Source organism: Salvelinus sp. IW2-2015, linkage group LG9, assembly GCF_002910315.2.
Source record: "Salvelinus sp. IW2-2015 linkage group LG9, ASM291031v2, whole genome shotgun sequence".
Lineage (NCBI taxonomy): Eukaryota > Metazoa > Chordata > Actinopteri > Salmoniformes > Salmonidae > Salvelinus > Salvelinus sp. IW2-2015.
In genome coordinates, this window is record NC_036849.1 from 20825502 (window position 1) to 20838162 (window position 12661).

The following is a 12661-nucleotide window of genomic DNA, read 5'->3' on the forward strand; positions in this document are numbered from 1 at the left end:
CAAAAAAAAAATCCGTGGAGGAGCCACTTCTTCATAGGAGCACCTTTTGTAAGAAATGCTTTTGGAATATAATTAATGGACAGGCAAAACCATGAATAGCAATGTGGTGAATATGCCATTTCTCCAATGCCTCGCTCCCTCGGCCCCGACCTCCCCTCTCTTACCCAGCTCCTCTTTAGGGAACCACTTTACGCTGTTTCAACACCGAGTGGTTCAATTTAGAAGGAGGGCCGTTAAATAGGATGTGTGGTTATCATAAAGCCTACGATAGTGACAAGGGCCAAACGAGTTACAGCTCCACTCTATTACATGCATCCTACTGTCCTGTCTGTGACCATACAATACGTCGTCTCGGGCCAGACACCTCTTTAGTGGGTGGGCCAGGCATGGCCTGATTAAAAACATAACACATCCACATATTGCCAGACAGCAAATTACCCTCATTCGTCTTATCACTCATAACTCACTGTGAAGAGTTCACAACTTCAGGAAACCCCTTTCTGAGACAAAATTGCAACATCAGCAATATCTTGATGTGGTGAAGTGTAGATGGAGCTCAGTGAGGAACAGAAAGTCAATCCTTTAGTGTGTGTGTGTGTGTGTGTGTGGTGTTGTGTGTGGTGGTGTGGTGTGTGGTGTGGTGTGTGTGTGTGTGTGTGTGTGTGTGTGTGTGTGTGTGTGTGTGTGTGTGTGTGGTGTGTGTGTGTGTGTGTGTGTGTGTGTGTGTGTGTGTGTGTGTGTGTGTGTGTGTGTGTGCGTGCGTGTGTGTGTGTGTGTGTGTGTTGTGCTTGAGCATGTGTGTGTGTGTTGTGTGTTGCACGAGCAGTGTGTGTGTGCCGAGCAGTGTGTGTGTGTGTTTAACACTGGACATGTTAGATTACTACCCAGCCATTTGAGGAGGATGGATGGGTATCATTAGCTAGGTATAAGATCTAAATCATTTGGCCTAAAAAAGTGGTAAAGCTGTGCTGTTGTTGCCTATAACATTAAACAGGCTTCTACCTTGATAATCATTATTAATCCTCAATCACTGGAGTCCCATTCAGCCCATGATTTTGACAAAATCAACTTTCTCAGCTTCCTGCCTCCTCCTCTCCACTTTCCTCTCCTACTGCCACATATGAAAGGAAAACCGACAGTGGAAATCTTTTCTGGCCACATTTTCTGGAATTACATCCCACAGTTCCACAGCTTGGGTTCTGTATCCATAGGCACCATGGATAATGCTGCACGGCTATTGACACTAATGGGAAGACTGAAAGTGACGACGTTAAGCATTGGGGCTAGACTGTGCAGGGAGACAGAGGTTTACTCCAGCAAATGGTGTTTGCTCTATTCACGGACTGCTACTCCAAGAAGCTGCCTCAACTCTCTCTCCATCTGTGAGCTGAGAGCTGAGGGATAGCTTCAGATCACTTCTTGGAGACCTGACTGTGTGTTGTTAACCACCCATCCTTACAGATACCACGCTTAAGTTCTCATAGGTATTACTGACCACTTGCAACAAGGACTGTTGCTATAAAATTGGACCTATGATAAGCTATTGTGGTATAGCAAATGAAAAAGAGAACTTATTTGAACCGACCAGTTACCCAGCCCCACAGCCCAGACTCACTGACAGGAGTATATCCACAAGTGATAGGTTGAATTGAACAGCATGCAATATCGAAAGTCCCTGGCGGTGTACTTAGACAGACAGATTGACCACCATGATATACCCTCAGCTCCTAATGTGTTGCTTAGAGTCCATTTGGAACCATTATTCTTAATTAAACTTTCTTGTTTTCATCCTTGGAAGGTTTGGTAACTCTTAGAATGATCTGCCACGGCTTCTAACTTCAAACTAACTGCTCTAACTCACTAAACTGCTCAGAATCACTAACTGCCTCTAAACTCACTAAACTGCTCTAACTCACTAACTGCTCTAACTCACTAACTGCCTTCTAACTTCACTATACTGCTCTCTCACTACTCTAACTCACCTAACTGACTTACTGCTCTAAACCTCCTAACTACGTACTGCTCTAACCTATACGCTCAACCCTAACTGCTCTTGTAAACTCATTATAACTGCTCTAACTCACTAACTGCTCTAACCTCACTAACTGCTCTAATCACTACTGCTCTAACTCACTAACTGCTCTAACTCACTAACTGCTCTAACTCAACTCACTCACAACTGCTCTTAACCTCAACGTAAGCCTGCACTAATGTAACGTGATGTTCACTTAACAGCAGTTAGTGAAGTTAGAGCACGTTAGTGAGTCCCTAGAGGAAAACAGTTCCAGACCAATGAGTTAGCCCAGCCCGTAAAGTGAGTTAGAGCAGTTAGTGAGTTAGAGCAGTTAGTGAGTTAGAGCAGTTAGTGAGTTAGAGCAGTTAGTGAGTTAGAGCAGTTAGTGAGTTAGAGCCGTGGAGATCATTCCTCCGTTAGAGTGTTTACACACCTCAGAGAGTATAAGATGGTCAATGGACTCTAAGCACACATTAGGAGCTGAGGGTATATCATGGTGGTCAATCTGTCTGTCTAAGTACACCGCAGGGACTTTCGATATTGCATGCTGTTCAATTCAACCTATCACTTGTGGATATACTCCTGTCAGTGGAGTCTGGGCTGTGGGGTGGGTAACTGGTCGGTTCAAATAGTTTCTCTTTTCATTTGCTATACCACAATAGCTTATCATAGGTCCAATTTGTAGCAACAGTCCTTGTGCAGTGGTCAGTAATACCTATGAGAACTTAAGCGTGGTATCTGTAAGGATGGGTGGTTAAACAACACACAGTCAGGTCTCCAAGAAGTGATCTGAAGCTATCCCTCAGCTCTCAGCTCACAGATGGAGAGAGAGTTGAGCAGCTTCTTGGAGTAGCAGTCCGTGAATAGAGCAGACACCATTTGCTGGAGTAAACCTCTGTCTCCCTGCACAGTCTAGCCCCAATGCTTAACGTCGTCACTTTCAGTCTTCCCATTAGTGTCAATAGCCGTGCAGCATTATCCATGGTGCCTATGGATTACAGAACCCAAGCTGTGGGAACTGTGGGATGTAATTCCAGAAAATGTGGCAGAAAAGATTTCCACTGTCGGTTTTCCTTTCATATGTGGCCAGTAGGAGAGGAAGTGGAGAGGAGGAGGCAGGAAGCTGAGAAAGTTGATTTGTCAAATCATGGCTGAATGGAGACTCCAGTGATTGAGGGATTATAATGATTATCAAGCAGAAGCCTGTTGTAATGTTATAGGCACAACCAGCACAGCTTTACCACTTTTTTAGGCCAAATGATTTAGATCTTATACCTGGCTAATGATACCCATCCATCCTCCTCAAATGGCTGGGTAGTAATCTAACATGTCCAGTGTTAAACACACACACATGCTCGTGCACACACATGCTCGTGCACACACACACACACACACACACACATGCTCAAGCACACACACACACACACACACACACACACACACACACACACACACACACACACACACACACACACACACACACACACACACACACACACACACACACACACACACACACACACACACACACACACACACACACACACACACACACACACACACACACACACACACTAAAGGATTGACTTTCTGTTCCTCACTGAGCTCCATCTACATTCACCACATCAAGTATTGCTGATGTTGCAATTTGTCTCAGAAAGGGTTTCCTGAAGTTGTGACTCTTCACAGTGAGTTATGAGTGATAAGACAGAATGAGGGTAATTTGCTGTCTGGCAAATGTGATTGTGTATGTTTTTAATCAGGCCATGCCTGGCCACCCACTAAAGAGGTGTCTGGCCCGAGACGACGTATTGTATGGTCACAGACAGACAGTAGGACGCAGTGAATAGAGTGGAGCTGTAACTCGTTTGGCCTTGTCACTATCGTAGGCTTTATGATTAAACACACATCCTCATTTAACGGCCCTCCTTCAAATGAACCACTCGGCTGTGAAACAGCGTAAGTGGTCCCTAAAGAGGAGTCTGGGTAAGAGAGGGGAGGTTCGGGGCCGAGGGGGAGCGAGGCATTGGAGAAATGGCATATTCACCACATTGCTATTCATGGTTTTGTCCTGTCCATTAATTATATTCCAAAGCATTTCTTACAAAGGTGCTCCTATGAAGAGTGGCTCCTCCACGGATTTTTTTTTGTCTTACCCGGGATAAAAGCACGCCTTGCCACCGTCCACAAAGTAATTTAGGCTCATACATTAATAACTCTGGAGAGAGGGAGAAATTAAATTAAACATGGGCAAGATTTATGCTCCATGTTTCCACAACTTTAGTGAGTCTTCTCAAACCCTCACACAGTCTACATCTATTTTTCAATTATTGGTATTTTTTTCCAGAAGTGCAGACGGCAGGTTATTACTTAGAGGAAGGGCCCCAAACTTCCCTGATCAATAAAGTGCCAGTGGAGGAAAATTATAAATTTATTTGAGGCTCCCTTTGGCGGGATCAATGAATTTTAATTTCACCACTATGGCATCTCTGTCCGGCGCTACGGCCACCACTGAGGGGAAGGCGACACCGGAGTCGAAAACACCAATATTCCTGGAGTTATTCAATCATGAATGACAACCAAATCCGCATCAGCACAGAGTACTGATGAGGGTTGGGAATTGGCTGGTGAATTGGTATTCCACAGCCCCAATCCGCCTGCTACATGAATCAGGAGGCTGGCCTGTACATTAGTATCTCAGCAGGCCAAGGCCAGGAACAGCACCCGTAATGACCAACAATACCATTCTCCATCTCCACACGGCAATATAAATGACTCTATCGATTCCCCCAACTACCATTACACTGCTCTACTGCTACCCACATCACTGCCATTACTGACACTCTTATGACTGGAGTTGACTAGTATGATGTGAGTAGCCCCTTCACACACACCCTCGTTCTACAGTAAGCTTGTGTATTGGTCTTCAGGCTCTGTGGTCCGTCAGTAGAACAAAGTCCTTTCCAACTTGTCCGAGGGCACCATTAGCATTCTGTTGGCATCCTGGGAGGAGCGGGGTTGCTGACAATGATGAGGGGGTGATGGCATCAGGTGACAGGAGATCTGGGCCTGCAGCCAGACTGATCTGCAGCGCGGCTCGTAGGTATGCACACACAKACAAACTCACAAACTCATACAGTACACACACGCACACACTCACCTTGTCTGTTACACATGCAGGGCATACAAAGTCTGTCAAAATGATGGGTAATGATGTCATACCCTCTTTGTCACACCAAGAATGCATTATCATTTATTAAAGAAAGTACATTGGTGCTGAGAACCCCCCCCCCCATCCCTTTGCTCACAGATATGAGTAAATCGCATACATGATCGTTCATATCATCTCAGGCATGGCTCAGTAGGCAGGGCTGGAAATTGCCAGAGACTTCACAATACAATATTATCACGATACTTAGGTGGCGATTCTATATGTATTGCAATTCGATCATTTTGGAGGTAAAATCGCTCAAAACATGTTTGCTCACCATTTAAAACATTTAAAAACAAGYTGGAGGATGAGTTATAGGATGATAAATACCTGAGTTTTGAAGCAGGTATAACAACTAACGCTAGCTAACGTAAACAACCAAGTCATTTTTTTTTACAGTATTGATATAAAATTTGCTAAAATATTACTGCCATACTCTACTGTATCGATTTTTCCCTCATCCCTATTAGTAGTGTCTGGAACAGCCACATTGTAGTGTGCCCATTATTTGCCAATACAGCTTCAGAATATCAAGTTTGAGCCAAAGAGGCTGTCCAAAAAGGTCCATCAATTTGAGAAAACAGCAAAAATCATGATGCAGATACATCTATTTAATTAGAAGGCATGTGAGAGGCCTCCCACTTGTCCATTCATTCATCTGGCGTTGAACTAAACAACAAGCAAAGCTATTTTAATCCTGGTTAAAAACAGGCCTGGTTCAACTCATATCATCAGCAACATTTTTGTCCTCCCAGCAATGTATTGGCATTGTGTCACCACTCCAGAACTTTTCTCTGGAAGGCAATTAAACAAAGCAGGACCATACCGCAGCACTGATTAAATCATCAAACATGCTCTCCTCTAATTGCCAATATGTCATTTGGCTCTGCCAACTTAATGCTGGGGCGGCATTAGTATTAACCAGTGTGTGGACGGACAAGGGCAGGGGCAGTGTGTGTGTGATATAATTTATATAATGCAATATAATCTTCATTCGGATCGTCCACCTAGCTGACATTTATTCTGATAAATCATGAGGTTAAAAGCTGATCCTTTTCACATCGTTTACAAGTGGCTGCCATTCGATTATGAGCCCTTGCCAAGCCCACTTTTTGAGAATCTCTGACGGGTCATTTTTCTTCTTTATCGATCCATTCCCCTGGTGTGTGGAGCACATCAATAATAAGCCACCCATCAGCTCTCCATCTGGCTCAATGGCCTTTTGATGTGAGGAGGGAGGTGACTCGTCACTCAGTGTCACCCCTCTCTGTGACACCTGCCACTCCGGCAACACAGGTGGGAGTGTGGGTGTGGGTGTGGAGGGGACAATATGGGGGAGCGGCACTTTCACAAATTAAAGACAAAATGAGACATCTGCTCATATGGGTTATATGCGCATAAGGCTTATCTGCGTATGGGCTTATCTGCGCATAGGGCTTATCTGCGCATAGGGCTTATCTGCGCATAGGGCTTATCTGTTCATATGGCTTATATGCGCATATGGCTTCATCTGCGCATAGGGCTTATCTGCGCATAGGGCTTATCTGCGCATAGGGCTTATATGCGCATATGGCTTATCTGCGCATAGGGCTTATCTGCGCATAGGGCTTATCTGCACATAGGGCTTATCTGCGCATAGGGCTTATCTGCTCATATGGCTTATATGCGCATATGGCTTATCTGCGCATAGGGCTTATCTGCGCATATGGCTTATCTGCGCATTGGGCTTATCTGCGCATAGTGCTTATCTGCGCATAGGGCTTATCTGTACATAGGGCTTATCTGCTCATATGGCTTATATGCGCATAGGGTTTATCTGCGCATAGGGCTTAGTCCTGATTCGAGATATGTGTCATGTATGCAATCAAGTCTTTTGTGTAGATATTTAACAGAAATAAATGGATGTGGCTATACCACATGAATGTTGCAGCCAGTTGAATTTCACCTCACAGATTGTTGTGTTCTTCGGCTGTCGTGGCCTGTCCTCTATATTTTCTCCAATTCAACTGTCCCGATCTCTGCCATGCCATTCCCGAGGCACACTCCCACATCCCCATTCTCCTGTTCTCTGCTCCCATTCCATTAATCATTTTAAATGTGAGAGAATGMCTCATCCGCGCCACAGACAGAGATAGACTGCTCCACCCCCACCATGTAATCCCTGCAGCAAATGTAACTGTGTTAAGCCTACTATTGTGGCCCATGTCAGATTTGCATAAGGAATGGTCCACGCTGTTACATGTTGAGCAGTGCGTTACAGTGTCTCAGTCAGGCTCAGCATGGGAGGGACTGTGTGATGTATATTACTTTACATTAAGCTATTAGACACAGAGATGAGATATAAGACCTTTAACAGGTTTGCAGGTCATTATGAAGAATTACAGAGCTCATCTGTAAACACATCTCCCATAATCTATCAAGTACTGAAGACTAGTGGTATGTGCTGAAGACTGTTAGCTAGTGAGTGAGGGATTTACATTTTGTTTTGTTTTATTTAACTAGGCAAGTCAGTTAAGAACAAATCCTTATTTATCATGACGACCTACCAGGGAACAGTGGGTTAACTGCCTTTTCGGGGGCAGAACGACAGATTTTTTACCTTGTCAGCTCAGGGATTTGATCCAGCAACCTTTTGGTTAATGGCCCAACGCTCTAACCACTAGGCTACCTGCCTGCTACGCTGCCATGGCTAACTATGAAAGAGACTGCTTCAGATCTGGGATCAAATGGCCCATATATAATATGTAATATATATTATTTGAGACAGAGGTAAGGACTTTGTGCAGGTAACTGTGTGGGGGAGGTCTTTTATATTTGGGATGTATGTGTTGTATGTATGTTCACAGTGGTATTGAGTGTTGGTTGATATACCTGGGCTCCCGTGGTATTGGAATATAGGCTCAAGTTACAGACAGGGATGGTATTTAGTATTGGGACAGTTTGTGCTGTGTTACAGACAGGGATGGTTATTTAGTATTGGGCCAGTGTGTGCTGTGTTACAGACAGAATGGTATTTAGTATGGGCCAGTGTGTGCTGTGTTACAGACAGGGTGGTATTTGGTATTGGGCCAGTGTGTCTGTTGTTACGAGACAGGATGGTAATTTAGGATTGGGCCAGTGTGTGCTGTGTACAGACAGAGATGGTATTTAGTATTGGCCAGTGTGTGCTGTGTGTACAGACAGAGATGGCATTTAGCATTGGGACAGTTTAATGCTGTGTTACAGACAGGATGGATTAGTATTGGGCCAGTGTGTGCTGTGTTACAGATAGAGATGGTATTTAGTATGGACAGTTTATGCTGTGTACAGACAGGGATGGTATTTAGTATTGGGCCAGTGTCTGCTGTGTTACAGACAGGGATGGAATGTAGTATTGGGCCAGTGTGTGCGTGCTGTTGTTACAGACAGGGATGTATTTGGTATTGGGCCAGTGTGTGCTGTGTTACAGACAGAGATGGTATTTAGCATTGGGCGTTTACGATGTTTTTGATGGCTGTGTTACAAGACAGGAGATGGCATTTAGCATTGGGACAGTTTATGCTGTGTTACAGACAGGGATGGTATTTAGTATTGGCCAGTGTGTCTGTGTTACAGACAGAGATGTATTTAGTATGGGCCAGTGTGTGCGTTGTTTACAGACAGGGGTGGTATTTAGTATTGGGCCAGGTGTTGCTGTTTACAGACAGGGATGGTATTTAGTATTGGACAGTTTATGCTGTGTTACAACAGAGATGGATTTAGTATTGGGCCAGTGTGTGCTGTGTTACAGACAGAGATGGTATTTAGTATTGGGCCAGTGTGTGCTGTGTTACAGACAGAGATGGTATTTAGTATTGGACAGTGTGTGCGTCGTGTATAGACAGCAGATGATTTAGTATTGGCATTTGCTGTGTTACCACAGAGATGGATGTATAGTTTATGGGACCATGTAGCTGTGTTAAGAAGATTTTAGTAATTCCGGCCATGTGTAAGTGTGTACAGACAGGGATGGTATTTAGTATTGGGACAGTTTTATGCTGTGTTACAGACAGAGGATGGTATTAGTAATTGGCCAGTGTGTGCTGTGTTACAGACAGCAGGATGTATTTAGTATGGTTCCGCTGTGTCTTGTTACAGACTAGAGATGTGATTTTAGTATTGGGCCAGCTGTTGCTGTCGTTACATTGACAGGGTGGGTATTTAGTATTGGTAACCAGTTTGTTGCTGGTGTTTACACGAACAGAGATAACGATGTATCTACATAATGGCCAGTGTTTTGCGTGTGTTACAGAACAGGGATGGCTAAATTAGTATTTGGGACCAGTGTGCTTGTGTTGCAGAACAAGGATTGGTATTTATATGAATATTGAAACCAGGGATTAGGTATGCTGTGTTACAGACAGAGATGGCATTTAGTATTGGGCCAGTGTGGTGCTGTGGTACAGACGAAGAGAATGTATTAGTATTGGGCCAGTGTGTGCTGTGTTATCAGGGGACAGATGATGGATTTAAGGCATTGGGACAGTTTATGCTGTAAAGTTACAGAACAGGGATGGTTTATATTTATCACCTTATTGCGCAGTGAGTGTCTGTGTCTCACAAAACATATACAATTTACATTTAAAGTCATTTAGCAGACGCTCTTATCCACAGACAGAGAGTGGTATTTATGTATTGGGCCAGTGTGCTGCTGTGTTACAGACAGGTGGTGTACTCTAGTATTGGACCAGTGATGCGCTGTGTACAACACAGGGACTCCAAACTGAACAACAAATGAGTTGTATTTTAGTCACCGAAAAGTGAAGTTTATAGCGTGTGTGACAGACAGGACGAATGGCATTTAGCGTATTTGAGCTCAGTTGAACCGTTACAAAGAAAGAATAAAGCATTTTAGTATTGGAAGCCAGAGGTGTGCTGTGTGTACTCATGACCAGGTAAAGGAATTAGTATGGGACAGTTTTGCGTGTTACGAGGACACACATGCTATTAGTATTTATGGGCCAGAAATGTGCGCTGTTGTTACAGACAGGATGGTATTTAAGTATTGGCCAGTTGTGTGCTGTGTTACCAGACAGGATGGTATTCGTAGTATTGACAGTGTGTGCTGTGTTACAGACAGGATGGTATTCATTATATTGGCCAGTGTGTGCTGTGTTACAGAATAGATGGTATTTAGTATTGGCCAGTGTGTGCTGTGTACAGACAGAGATGGAGTTTAGTATTGGACCAGTGTGTGCTGTGTTACAGACAGGAAAATATCAAATTGTAGTATTGTGCCAGATGCTGTGGTTACAGACAGGATAGAGTCATTTAGTAATTGGGCCAGGGTTGTATGCTGTGTTACAGACAGGGATGGTATTGAATAATTGGCCAGTGTTAGCTGTGTTACAGACAAGGATGGTATTTAGTATTGGGCCAGTGTTAATGCTGTGTTACAGAACGAGATTGTATTTAGTATTGGGCCAGTTGCTGCTGGTTACGAGACAGGATGGTATTTAGTATTGGGACCCCATTAAATGCTGTGTTAAAGATAATGATGGATTTAGTTATTGGACGACAGTTCTTATCTATATGTACAAGAAGGATGATTGTAGTATTGGTTTGCTTAAGACAGGTGGAATCGGCCAGCTGTGTGCTGTTATACGAACAGGGATATTAGTATGCCACCAGTTTCTGTACACAGGAGATTTTAGTTTGACTGAGTTGTCTTAAGCAGAAGGTATGTTTATATTGCGGAAACCAGTGTGATGTCTGTTACAACAGAGACTGGTATTTAGCAAATTGGCGACAGTTATCTGATTACAGATAGGAGATGTTATTAGTATTGGCTGCACCGTAGTGCTGCTGTTACAGACAGGATGGTTATTTAGTAATGCCAGATTTGCTGTGTTACAGACGAAGGTATGGTATTTAGTTGCATACTTGAGAGAGATGGCAGACCTACTTTAGTATTAGGACCTTGTCCAGTGTGCTGAAGTCTTGTGTGAGCCGAAGTAGCAGTAGCAGCAGAACAGACGGCTAAAATCAGGTTGGGAATGTGTGACAGTCTGCTGCAATGTAGCAAGAAGAACAAGACAAGCTACAGAGAGACTAGCCAGAGAGAACAGCCAGAGAGCAGCCAGAGGCAGAGGCAGCCAGAGAGCCGGAACAGAGAAGACCAGAAGCAAGAGAGAAACAGAACCCAAAGAAGCACTTAGAGAGCAAGACAACCAGAAACAAGATCCAGAGAGCTAGCCAGAACAATGAGAGAATCAGCACAGAGAACAGCCAGAGAACACCAGAGAGCAGCCAAGACAGAGAGCAGCCAGCAGAACACAGAGGAGTAAGACAGAAGGCAGCCAGAGAACAGCCAGAGAAAGCAGAACCAAAAGAGAGCAAGCCAGAAAAAAACAAGCCAGAGAGCAGCCAGAGAAAAACACACCCCCCAGAGAACAGAAACCAGGAGGATTTATCAGCCAAGAACAGCCATGAAGAACAAAGCCAGAGAGTCAGCGACAGAGGGCAGCCAGAGAACTACAGCCAGAAACCAGCCATGAAGAGACAAGCCAAGACAGCACGAGAAAAAACAGAGTCCGAGAGAGCAGCACATGAAAACAGCCAGAAGCCACTAGGTAGACTGCTGAGCCCCTGGGATACCTCAATAAAACCCATGTTTTGGATTGCTACATATTTAACCCCAAGACATGGATACTGGTGGAAGAGGATGGGCAAATGTGTGGTTGATGGTCGTGGAGGGAGTTACAATTCACAAAAAATGCCAACCACAGCGTGTATCTATGACAGCTTGAATCTGTGCTGAGACTGGTCAGTTGATGTCATTTTCTCTTGGAAGGCAAAGTGGAATGACATTTGTATAACTGCTGCATAATACTTCAATTAAATTAAATGCCTTAAGTTTTGATTTATCACATATTTAACTTTTTTCTATTCAGAAGAAAAAAATATCTGAACATACTGTAATCACAATGTCCATCTCAGATGCAATCTGCAATTTCCAACAAATGAACACTTCCCTCTCTCTCTTCATAAGATGACGTTTGGCATAGCATGCTGTACTGGGCATAAATCATATGCTTTATCATTTCCTGCAGACTCAATAAAACTCTCTAAATGTAAATGCTCACACCGCGTGCTGCCTTTGCAGGCTGAATTTAAAAGAATAACCAAGTTTGTTTAAGGGACGCCGCGTAACATGCTTACTTCATCACTATTGTGATATCAAACACACCACGGTCCCATAACCTGTCTGGCTTTCTCGCACATATCCATAAAAACACACAATTTATCAAGTAGCTTCTATCAGCACACCCAAACAAACACAGGCTGGGGAATGTTTTCAACAAGAGAGAATGAGAAATGTTGGATCATAACGTTTTCACAACCACTAGCTACAGCAATGCGCACAATCAGCATAGCTAGAAGAGAAGGGAGAGAAAAGAGAGAGAGAGAGAGAGAGA